The sequence below is a fragment of the Nycticebus coucang genome, chromosome 1 (genome assembly GCF_027406575.1).
Source record: "Nycticebus coucang isolate mNycCou1 chromosome 1, mNycCou1.pri, whole genome shotgun sequence".
NCBI lineage: Eukaryota > Metazoa > Chordata > Mammalia > Primates > Lorisidae > Nycticebus > Nycticebus coucang.
This window is the reverse complement of record NC_069780.1, coordinates 139,500,377-139,509,753: the sequence shown is the minus strand read 5'-3', so window position 1 is coordinate 139,509,753 and position 9,377 is coordinate 139,500,377. Positions and strand designations below refer to the sequence as shown.

The window sequence follows — 9,377 nt, the reverse complement described above, 5'->3', positions numbered from 1 at the left end:
ATGAAAAAGAAAAAGAATGGCAAAGTCACCTCTGCTAAAGCACATACCATTGTGTTGGGAAGAACACTAGGTTTTTGTCAGTTAGCATTTAGTAATGCTAGGTTTTTAGTATTATATAGCAATTAGTAATGAAATGAGGGAAATAAGGGCTGTGTGCAGTGGCTCATGCCTGTAATCCCAGCACTCTGGGAGGCCAAGGCAGGTGGATTGCTTGATCTCAGGAGTCAAGACCAACCCGAGCAAGAGGGAGACCCCATCTGTAAAAATAGCTGGACACTGTGGCAGGAGCCTATAGTCCCAGCTACTCAGGAAGTTGAGGCAAGAGGATCACTTGAACCCAAGAGTTTAAGGTTGCTGTGAACTCTGATGCCATGGCACTCTAGAAAGGGTGACAAAGTGAGAATCTGTCTCAAAAAAAAAAAAAAAAAAGAAAGAAAAGAAAAAGAAAGAAAGACATGAGGGAAATAATAGCTGGATAGTGAACTGTGGAAAGGAAGTGACAATGGTGGTGAAAATTTGGTGTGGGCAGATATCCAGGGCCAGGTGAATGGCTTAGGAACAGATATGTATTGTCTTTTCCCTTCAAATTCAGAGACTGAAAAAAGAGCAGGAATGGCCAACTCCTTTGCCACAATTGTGTGTCAGGATTAAAGGTGGTAGCATATTTTATAGCATTTCATGTTTAAATAAGTTTTGCCTTTGATTGCATCATCGGTCTGCATAGTTCATCCTGTTTTTCATGTGGCACAGCGCCTACATTTTGTACAAGATTATTAATCTTTTACAAGGGCATTGTTGGCAGTCCGGTAATCATGTATACGAGTCATAAATCTTTTCTTCAATAAGTCAACGGTGCCTGTTATATTTGGCAAATATTTCCCAGGCACTGGCTAAACTGGAATGAAACCAGTGAGGCATGGGGGAAGAACAGGCCTGGGCCTGGATTCAGACGTAGGTTCTTTTTTTTGTTTTTTTTTTTTTTGAGACAGAGTCTCATTCTGTCACCCTGGGAGAGTACCATGGCTTCCTAGCTCACAGCAACCTCAAACTCTCTCGGGCTTAAGCCATCCTCCTGCCTCAGCCTCCCAAGTAACTGGGACTATGGGCACCTGCCTTGACGCCGAGCTATTTTTCGTATTTTTAGTAGATATGAGGTCTCACTCTCACTCAGATTGGTCTGGAACTCTTGAGATTAGGTGATCCACCCACCTTGACCTCCCAGAGTGCTAGGATTACATGCTAGGATTATACCGTACCAGGGCCTTAGACATAGGTTCTTGTTATAGTCCTTTCACTAGCTGTGTGACTTGGAGCACTAACTTACTCTGGCACAGAGACAGTGACATAGCTTCTGTGGGTCTCAGTTTCCTTACCTGAAAAATGAGAGAGTTAGATGAAGTATAAGGAAAGCACTTGCCAATTCTATAATTCAAGATTACTCAAGAAGAGAGATACGGTGATCTCAGAGGCCTGAAATTTTGTGTTAATCATTCCAAATCCTCTTGGGGCCCTTTCAAAGTTTCTCCTCAAGTCATGGTGATAATAGTTCAGTCAGTTATTGTAGAGTTAGACTGAAAGTTGCCTAGAAGTGGCATATTACAGATTTAGGGGAAAGAGTGAAATAACCTAAAGGGAGGTATTATTGAACAAGGAGGCAACATCCACTATACTCCAAGAGGAAAAAGAAGGTTCTGTTGCTTACTACCTTCAGGACTCAGGCCAAGTCAGGTGGCCTTCTGAGTCCATATCTTCATCTACAAAATGAGAATCACAATGCACAATCTGCCAACGAGTCAAGACTGGTGGATCAAATAAAACAATTCGTGTACAAGTCCTCTTTAAAAAGCATTAAAATTCAATACAAAAGCCATGATAAGCATGGCTCCCTTCTTAAAACAGGACACATAGGCTATGTTTTTCAAATACGTAAGTAAATAAATCAATAACTTACAAAAATCCTAAATTATCTATAGTCGTTCCTTCAAAATGCATTTTATTCATAACAGCAGAAAGGAAATACTTGTTAACATTGTGATGCATCTACCAACAAGAAGTTTGAGTGTTTAAATAAAAGATTCTAACCCTTTTTAGAAAAATTGGTACTGTCAGACTACAGCTTCTTTGACCTGAAGTGTTTTCTTTGCTCACACAGCTTGGCAGGACCCAAAGAAAAGGCTATGTGATAGGAGCTAGACTGGGGAGGCTGATGGTAATGTGTGTCCTTTCTTCTGCAGGCCTGTTCGAATGCTAGGGGCCAGGTTGTGTCAGCAGCACTGACAGCTCTGGGTCCTCTCCTGTGGAGGGAACAAAGGCTGTGGTTTCTTTTGAAAAATTCTTTTTGAGTAGCGAGATTGTCCAACACAGTTCCCTTGATAAAGGGCTCATTATCTATCAGCATGACTTTGCCCTTAATTTTTATGCCAGCAGTGCCAACACAAGCATATTTAAGCAAATCTTTCTACCCAGACAGCTGTAACAGCACCCTGACAATTTGTGTCAATGCTCCAGGCATAGGTGTGGAATATAATCAACCATGGGCTAAATTTACAATTAGTTGAATCACTAAGGAATATGGTGTATTAGCTTGGTTTTCATTGTCTTTACACTCAGGTCTCGCTTTTCAAATGCAAGCCCATAGCAGAATGTTTCCAAATTGCTTCTTTAGCTCAAATGAAACATTCCTTAGAGATCTAAGAGGGTTGCTTTTGTTGGAGTAAGGTGGCTGGAGAACTTTGGAAAAAGTGAACATCTGAGAAAGGAATCAATAAAACAATTAACACATGATAAATCTGAGACTTTCTGCAAATGATGATGTTGAAAATGTTTTATTACCCAAGTCTGAATGAGGTGATTAAGTCCTACGAGTTGGGGCTGGAATATGATATTAACCCAGGAAACCAAACTTCAGTGTACTGTAAGCTTTGTAAAACAGTTTTAATCAAAGTGAGGTAGTAGTGTGGAACCTGCCCAGGAGGAAGCCAGGAGAGTAAGAGCTCACTCATATTTATCAGGCAGTCAGGGAGAAAGTTCCTGGGACAGGGAGGTAAACATTCTGCTCACCAGGAAGACCAGCTCCATGAAGTGCCTGGGACATTTTAACTGGGTTTTCTAAAGCCAGGATGAAATATCCCTCAAGACTCTCCATCACCATTTACTCTGAATCTATGCTCATTAAAAATAGTGTTTCAATCAATCACTCTGCTCCTAGGTTTTCCTTGTATCAGGAAGGTGGTACTGTGAACAACGGAGGATTTTCAGGATGCTGGGCCTATGGGTTGTACAGATTGTGTAACAAGAGCATCATACCAAGGAGAGCATCAGTCGCAAGATAAAGATTTGAATATTTATTATGACAAGTTTCTGGCAAACATTAGAGAATTCTCGTCATTTTTAACAAAATCAGTATGTCATAATCGTTTTCTGATGGATGAAATTAGAACACCATGAGGAAGGAGATCCTTTTCTTTTTCCTAACAGTTTTATTGAGGTATAATTGATATATAATTAACTGGACATATTTAAAGTGCACAAGTTAGTGAGCTTTGACATACGCAAAGGCTCAGAAACCCTGCCTTTGCTTCCAAAGCTTCTGCATGCCCTTTTATAATCCATCCATCTCTCCACTCCTGCCTCATCTCAGCAGATAATGAGGCAATTACTATTCTGGTTTCTGTTACAGGTTAGTTTGTGTTTTCTATAATTTTATAAAAATAAAACCAAGTTGCATATATACCTGCAGACTAGGTACTGGGATATTTATAAGCAATAGGTAGCCCAAATTGAGGACCCCTGTCTACGATAGAGCTTCTGAAGTGTAACTTGCATATGAATTATCTGGGAATCTTGTTACTGTACCGATTGTGGTTCAGTAGGTCTAGGTGAGGGCCTTGGATCATGCATTTCTCACAAGCTCCTGTGTGGTGCCCATACTGCTGGCCTATGGACCTTACTTTGATAAGCAAGTCTCCAAAGCATTTGTATTCATTTTATTTTGGTTTTGAACCCTAAAATACCTATTCAGATTTCAAATCTAACGAAACCTCATTCCAGCACTCACATTATTCAAGTAGTCAGAGTGATGAGGGCGAATGAGAGTATACTACTGAACCTCTTTGGGAAGGACAATTTCTTAGCTTGCTGTGGTCACCCAAAGCCTTCCTGTGTACTGGGGTCATTGACTTCCTATGGCCAACTTTCAAACCATCTTTGCTGTCACGCCTTATGCATGACACCCCTGTATCCTTGTTGCACATCGTACATTCTTTGACATTTTGAGCTCCCTGATGGTGGCAACATCTGCCAAGCAACAGTTTGGCCATTACTTATTGAACGGTGGTGTTTGTGTGCTTATGTGAGCATTTCATTGCCGTGGTTCTCAGCCAGTGTTCCCCAAAGCCCCAGAGAAATGGTTCTCAAACCATTGGTTCTCAAACTCTAGCATGCATCAGGGCTTATTAAAACACAGATTGTTGGGCTCTACCTCCAGCATTTCCAATTCAGTGAGGATAGGCAATTTGCCTTTCCAACAAATTCCCAGAAGATGCTAATGTTACTAGTCCAAGGACCTGGAGGTTCTGGAGAGAGAATGAGGTGGTGCAACGGCCTCTTGGGCTTATCACATGAATTCTTACCTCATAGTCATTATATTTTGGGATTCCAGACAAGATTTTTATAAAGGAAAAGTTTTTATTTTTATTAAGAAAAAGTGACCATCTGAGAAAGGAATCAGTAAAACAATTAACACAGGATTAATCTATCTGAGAATTTCTGCAAATGATGATGTTGGCAATCTTGTATCACCCAAGTCTGAATGAGGCAATTAAGTCCTATGCTGCTGTTTTGTTGCCTTTGCATTTATTTCATAGAAATCAATGGAAAATGAAAAGGAATTTTAAAAAATGCTAATACCTGTGATATGGGAGAGGGTATCATTAGTTTAATACAAAGGCTAAAACTATACGTGTATGAAAAGAGATTTCTTTTCCTTCCATGGGACACTCTTTGGACTTAAGATATGTGTTCAAAAAATGATAGAAAAACTTAAAGAAAATGCAACATAGGCTGGAAATAAATTGCTGAAGACTATGTCTAAAATAAGAAGTGCAAGTAGGAATCTTATGCTGTTGTTAGGTTTGGGGGTTAATAGACTCCACCGTTAACAGTGTGTAAGTCTGAGAACACATCATATATAAAAGGAAGCTATAAATGGTAAGGTTTTCATTTTCAGAGTTTCTTCAGAGAGAAACCTAAAGGAAATACTGCCAAGGTCACAGCAGTTTCATCTCTGCTTATTGGACTGGATCAAAGTAATTCTACCAAAAGGCAAGTTACATCATTTCACTTACAAAGCTCATGCAGACCGTGAATGAGCCCTTCATTTCACCTAACAGGTGTGTGAATAGTATACTTTGGTAAATTTCGTATTTACTTCTAGGTAAAGTGGATTCTTAAACATAATGTGGGTACCTGCCTGCTTTTTTGTGTCTCCTTCAAGAGACACCTTGGAATAATAGAAACACCAGTGTCTGAATAGCCTTCAGTGGAACTTTTCTGTTAAAAAGTGAGTCACCTTTAAAAATGATATTTTCTAAGGACAGTTAGTAAGTTTCAGGATGTTCGTCGCTCTACTTCTAATGCCCACAGGAATAAACAACCAAATCTAAAGTTTTATGGAAGTCTAAGAGCCTGTTTGTTTTTTTTAAGTAATTTTCTTTTTACATTTGGAAAAGTAAGGAAAGGAAATTGAGAAAGAATCATTTTTTAAAAAGGCGTTAGGGCAAGCAGGGTGGGCGGATGCAGGTCTCTAAGATACAGAAAAAGGAATCCAGGAAGAGCTTTTTAAGCAGCACAATCTTACAGACTTTAATGAGAAAGAGCGGAACACGAGGCGTTGGCATTCCATCTTACCATCAGTGGAAGGTCCGAACCATCATCAAATTTTTCTTGAGCAACTTCAGTAATTACTACTCGAAGACTCTGCACTTAAAACACATTTAAGTGACAATATAATTCACCTGAGTTTCTCCTCCCCAGTCCCAGGAGCAACAAGGGACCGATGGTCTGCCTGAACGACCTCCATCTGCTCTGTCATCTCGGGACTGGAAGGCATCAAGCAGCGCACGCCCTCCTCATGAAACTCTTCCCTTCTTGCGGACCCGCCGGGCTCCCGGAGTTAGCTAGCTGCAGGTTGCGGGCGCTCGTCCCTCCGGTTCACCCTTTCACCCCTCCTTCACCCCTGGAGCGCCAAACGAGGGGGCGCGGTTTTTCCACCCACTCGGGAAGCTGTGCTGGCGAGGCCAGGAATTGCAGGGCCTCTTGGCTTTGGCAAGCCCTGGAATCTGAGCCTTCCCCACCCCAGCCACTCTGCTGGGGTTGGTTGTCAGACGCTCGGATTAGAGATACGATCACCCTCCAGAGAGGTCTGAACTTGTCCTCAACGTCCCCCAGACCCTCGGCCTCTGGTCCGGGAGACGCCCAGAAGCCGGGCCGGCCCGGGGAGTGCAGAGCCAGAGCGCTCCGCAGCGGAGGCAGAGCGCGGCCGGGTGGCCCAGGGCATCCCCACAGCTGGGGGCGGAAGGAGAGGGCGGCCGCAGGGTCTGGGGGGCAGGAGCTCCGCTCCCCCACCTACGGCGGTCCACCTCCAAGGCCGCAGTTGTGAGTGGCAGCGGCGGGGGGCGTGGTGCGGGCGAAGAGGGGCGGAGACGCGGGCGCTGGTTGGCGCGGGTTCGGGGGCGGGGAGCGCGGGGCTGGACTGGGGGCGGGGCCGGCTCGGGGCGCTGGAGCTGCGGGCGCGCGGAGAGGAGTCGTGAGCAGCTGGAGCCGAGTTGGAGGAAGCGGTGTCCACGGCGAGGCAGCAGGCGAGCGGACAGAGACAGAGAGTACGGACTGGGAACGGTCTGGGGGTCGCAGCAGGGCCGGAGGAGCGCTGGAGCCGTGCACGCAGAAGGCCGCCGCTGCAGCGCCGGCCCCGCAGAGGAAGGAAGCCGGCCGGCAGAGGAGGTAGGCGGCGGCGGTGGCTCCGGGTGTGTGTGCCCGGGAGGGGGAGGCGGTGCATGCGTGCGCGGCTGCCGCCGCTCTCTTCCTGTCACCGCTTCTCCTTCTGCAGAGACCCGCCAGGGGAAACGGGCTGGCCGCTGGCCCTCCTGGCCACCGGCATCCCTCGGCCTCCGGGCAGCATTCCCCCGCTCGCGTTTTTCCCGTTCTTCTCCAAACCGGTTCTGCACGCCCCGGGCGTATTCGCCCCCGGAGTTGCGGGCGAGCTCGGGCTTCCCTCCCGAGGGTCCCCTCTGTCGCCTTGTGCAGTTTTCCGGGCCCTTCACGGGAGGAGGGCGCTCTACCTCCTTGGCGTTAAGGGGAAGGAGCGCTCCCGTCCCCCGCGGCCCTCCAGCTGCAGCCAGGGTCGCCGCCCGGCCCTTCTCCTGGGCGGGCGAGCGGGGTGGTGGTGGTCCCCGGAGCTCGGTCCCTGAGCTGCCCCTCCAGCCCCCGCCCTCAGAAGTTTGCCGCCCTCCTCTTCCGGGATGGGGGAAGTGCGCCTCGGGGCGGTTAGTCTTTGGGGCCCTAACTCGGCGTCGGGTGCCGGCCAAGCTGGGGCAGGTTGTTGGAGGCATGTTTAGTAAGGTCTCCGAGCGGTCCGGAAATCCAGCTTTTTGTAACGTGGGGCGAGTCTGGAAGGATCTGCCCAGCAATATGGAGCCGGCTGGGGAGAGCAAGGGAGCGTGCAAGCCGGAGCTAAGATATCGTGGGCAATTGTCTAGAAACCACAGCTCTAACACTTACTTCCCCGGGGCAGAAACTACCCTCTTGGATCACAAGACAAAGAGAACAGAAAAGCTCCGGCCAGGCACCCTTGTACAGAAATATACTTTGGTAACCAGAATTCGAGCGTGAAATGCAAGCGTGTGAGCGGAATGGCTGTTACATGTTGAATGCAGAATGTGTGTCAGCTGGATTGGGGGGAAATCTGCTTCTCCAGCGCTGTTAATATCGGAAAGGTCTCAGTTCCACCGTTAATCCCGGGCGGAGCTGCAGCGCTGTGGGTGTCTGAGTGTGCCCTGTGTTTGGGGGTTTCATGACTTTCATGGATTTTTTTTCCGCTCAACTTTCCTCTTTGTCGGTTAGCGCTAACTACGAATGGATAAAACAGTTCCGGGTTTTGAATGCAGCACAAGATTGTCATTTAAGTGTGATGAGGTTCAAGTTTTAGTTGTTAAGGGGATATTCACCAAGCTTATTGACCAAGTCTTGAGGTGGAATTATATTTTAATATTTTATAAGTTTGTGTTGCGTGTTTGCAACCTTAAAGATGTAAAGTTAGATAACTAGCTGGGAAAGGTTGGTTCATTTCTTATGCACACTGTTAAAGTAATAGAGCTTCACAGTGTAAATCATTAGGAACTTGGTGACTTATGCACAGGAGAAGGACCAAGGCATCTTTTATCCTTGAAAAAGGGGGAAAAGTACCACACTAGCTATAACTTACAGAGAACTCTGTTCTTGAAAAACCATTTAAAAGCAAGCAGATGATAGTTTTCTTAGGTGCAAAAGTTGCTTAAACTTAGGGAAGCATGTGTTTGTTCTTTACAAAGAAAATACTCGGAGTGATATGTGTGTGCGTGCGTGCGTGCACACACACTCTGGCATGAGTACATGGATGCCACTAAAGTTTGGGAAGTTACATTGGTTCAGAGTCAAAGTTTAAATTGTAAAGACCAGTGGGGGAGGCTCCCTACTTTGCAGTCACTGCTGGCCTCTTTAGCTATTATGCGCCAGTGGCAAGTAGGTACTGAAGGTCATAGTATTTTTCCTTGAGAAATATATAGATTTTATGATTGGAAAGAAGTTTTGTTTATCTGATACTAGCTTTCAGAGTGTTATGTGTATTTACTTTTAACTTTTATCTTGATTTGGGACCTGTTTTTAGTTACATAGCAGAATTCTGCAATGTACACACTACTATCTGCTTTTTAAAAATGATAGCAGTGTGTCATGTCAACTCTGTGATGTTTAGGCAATGTAAAAACAGCATTTTACTTCCCATTGATTAAACATACTGTTTTTCTTTAGGTATTTTTTGAGTTTAAATGTGTTAAGTACAGGAATCTGAGCGCATAGTTTGGAGAAACAGGTGGTAACTATCTATAATTATAGATAGTTATATAAGTTATAACTCCTATAAGGTTATAACTCCTATAACTTATCTTACCAATAGTCAAGGAGTTATCTTGACTATTGACAGTGATGATGGTGGTATGTGTTTATGTTTTGGAAGTGTCATCTGCACCTAAGCTGAGTTTTGAAGGGTTTTGAATCTTAAATGTAAACTTGAACTAACTTAAATTTTGAACAATCTTAAGTGTTGGCCATTTCTTTACATTTTT

At 44.9% G+C, this 9,377-nt stretch overlaps 1 protein-coding gene across 1 annotated transcript in view; it reads left to right on the top strand.

The window, feature by feature from the left end:
* Nucleotides 1-6,824: 6,824 nt before the first annotated feature.
* Nucleotides 6,825-9,377, top strand: part of PIK3R1 (phosphoinositide-3-kinase regulatory subunit 1) — an 87,399-nt gene continuing 84,846 nt past the window's right edge. Inside the window, exon 1 of the mRNA XM_053589448.1 lies at nucleotides 6,825-6,999. The gene's annotated coding sequence lies outside the window, so the exon portion shown is untranslated. The remainder of the gene's footprint in view (nucleotides 7,000-9,377) is intronic.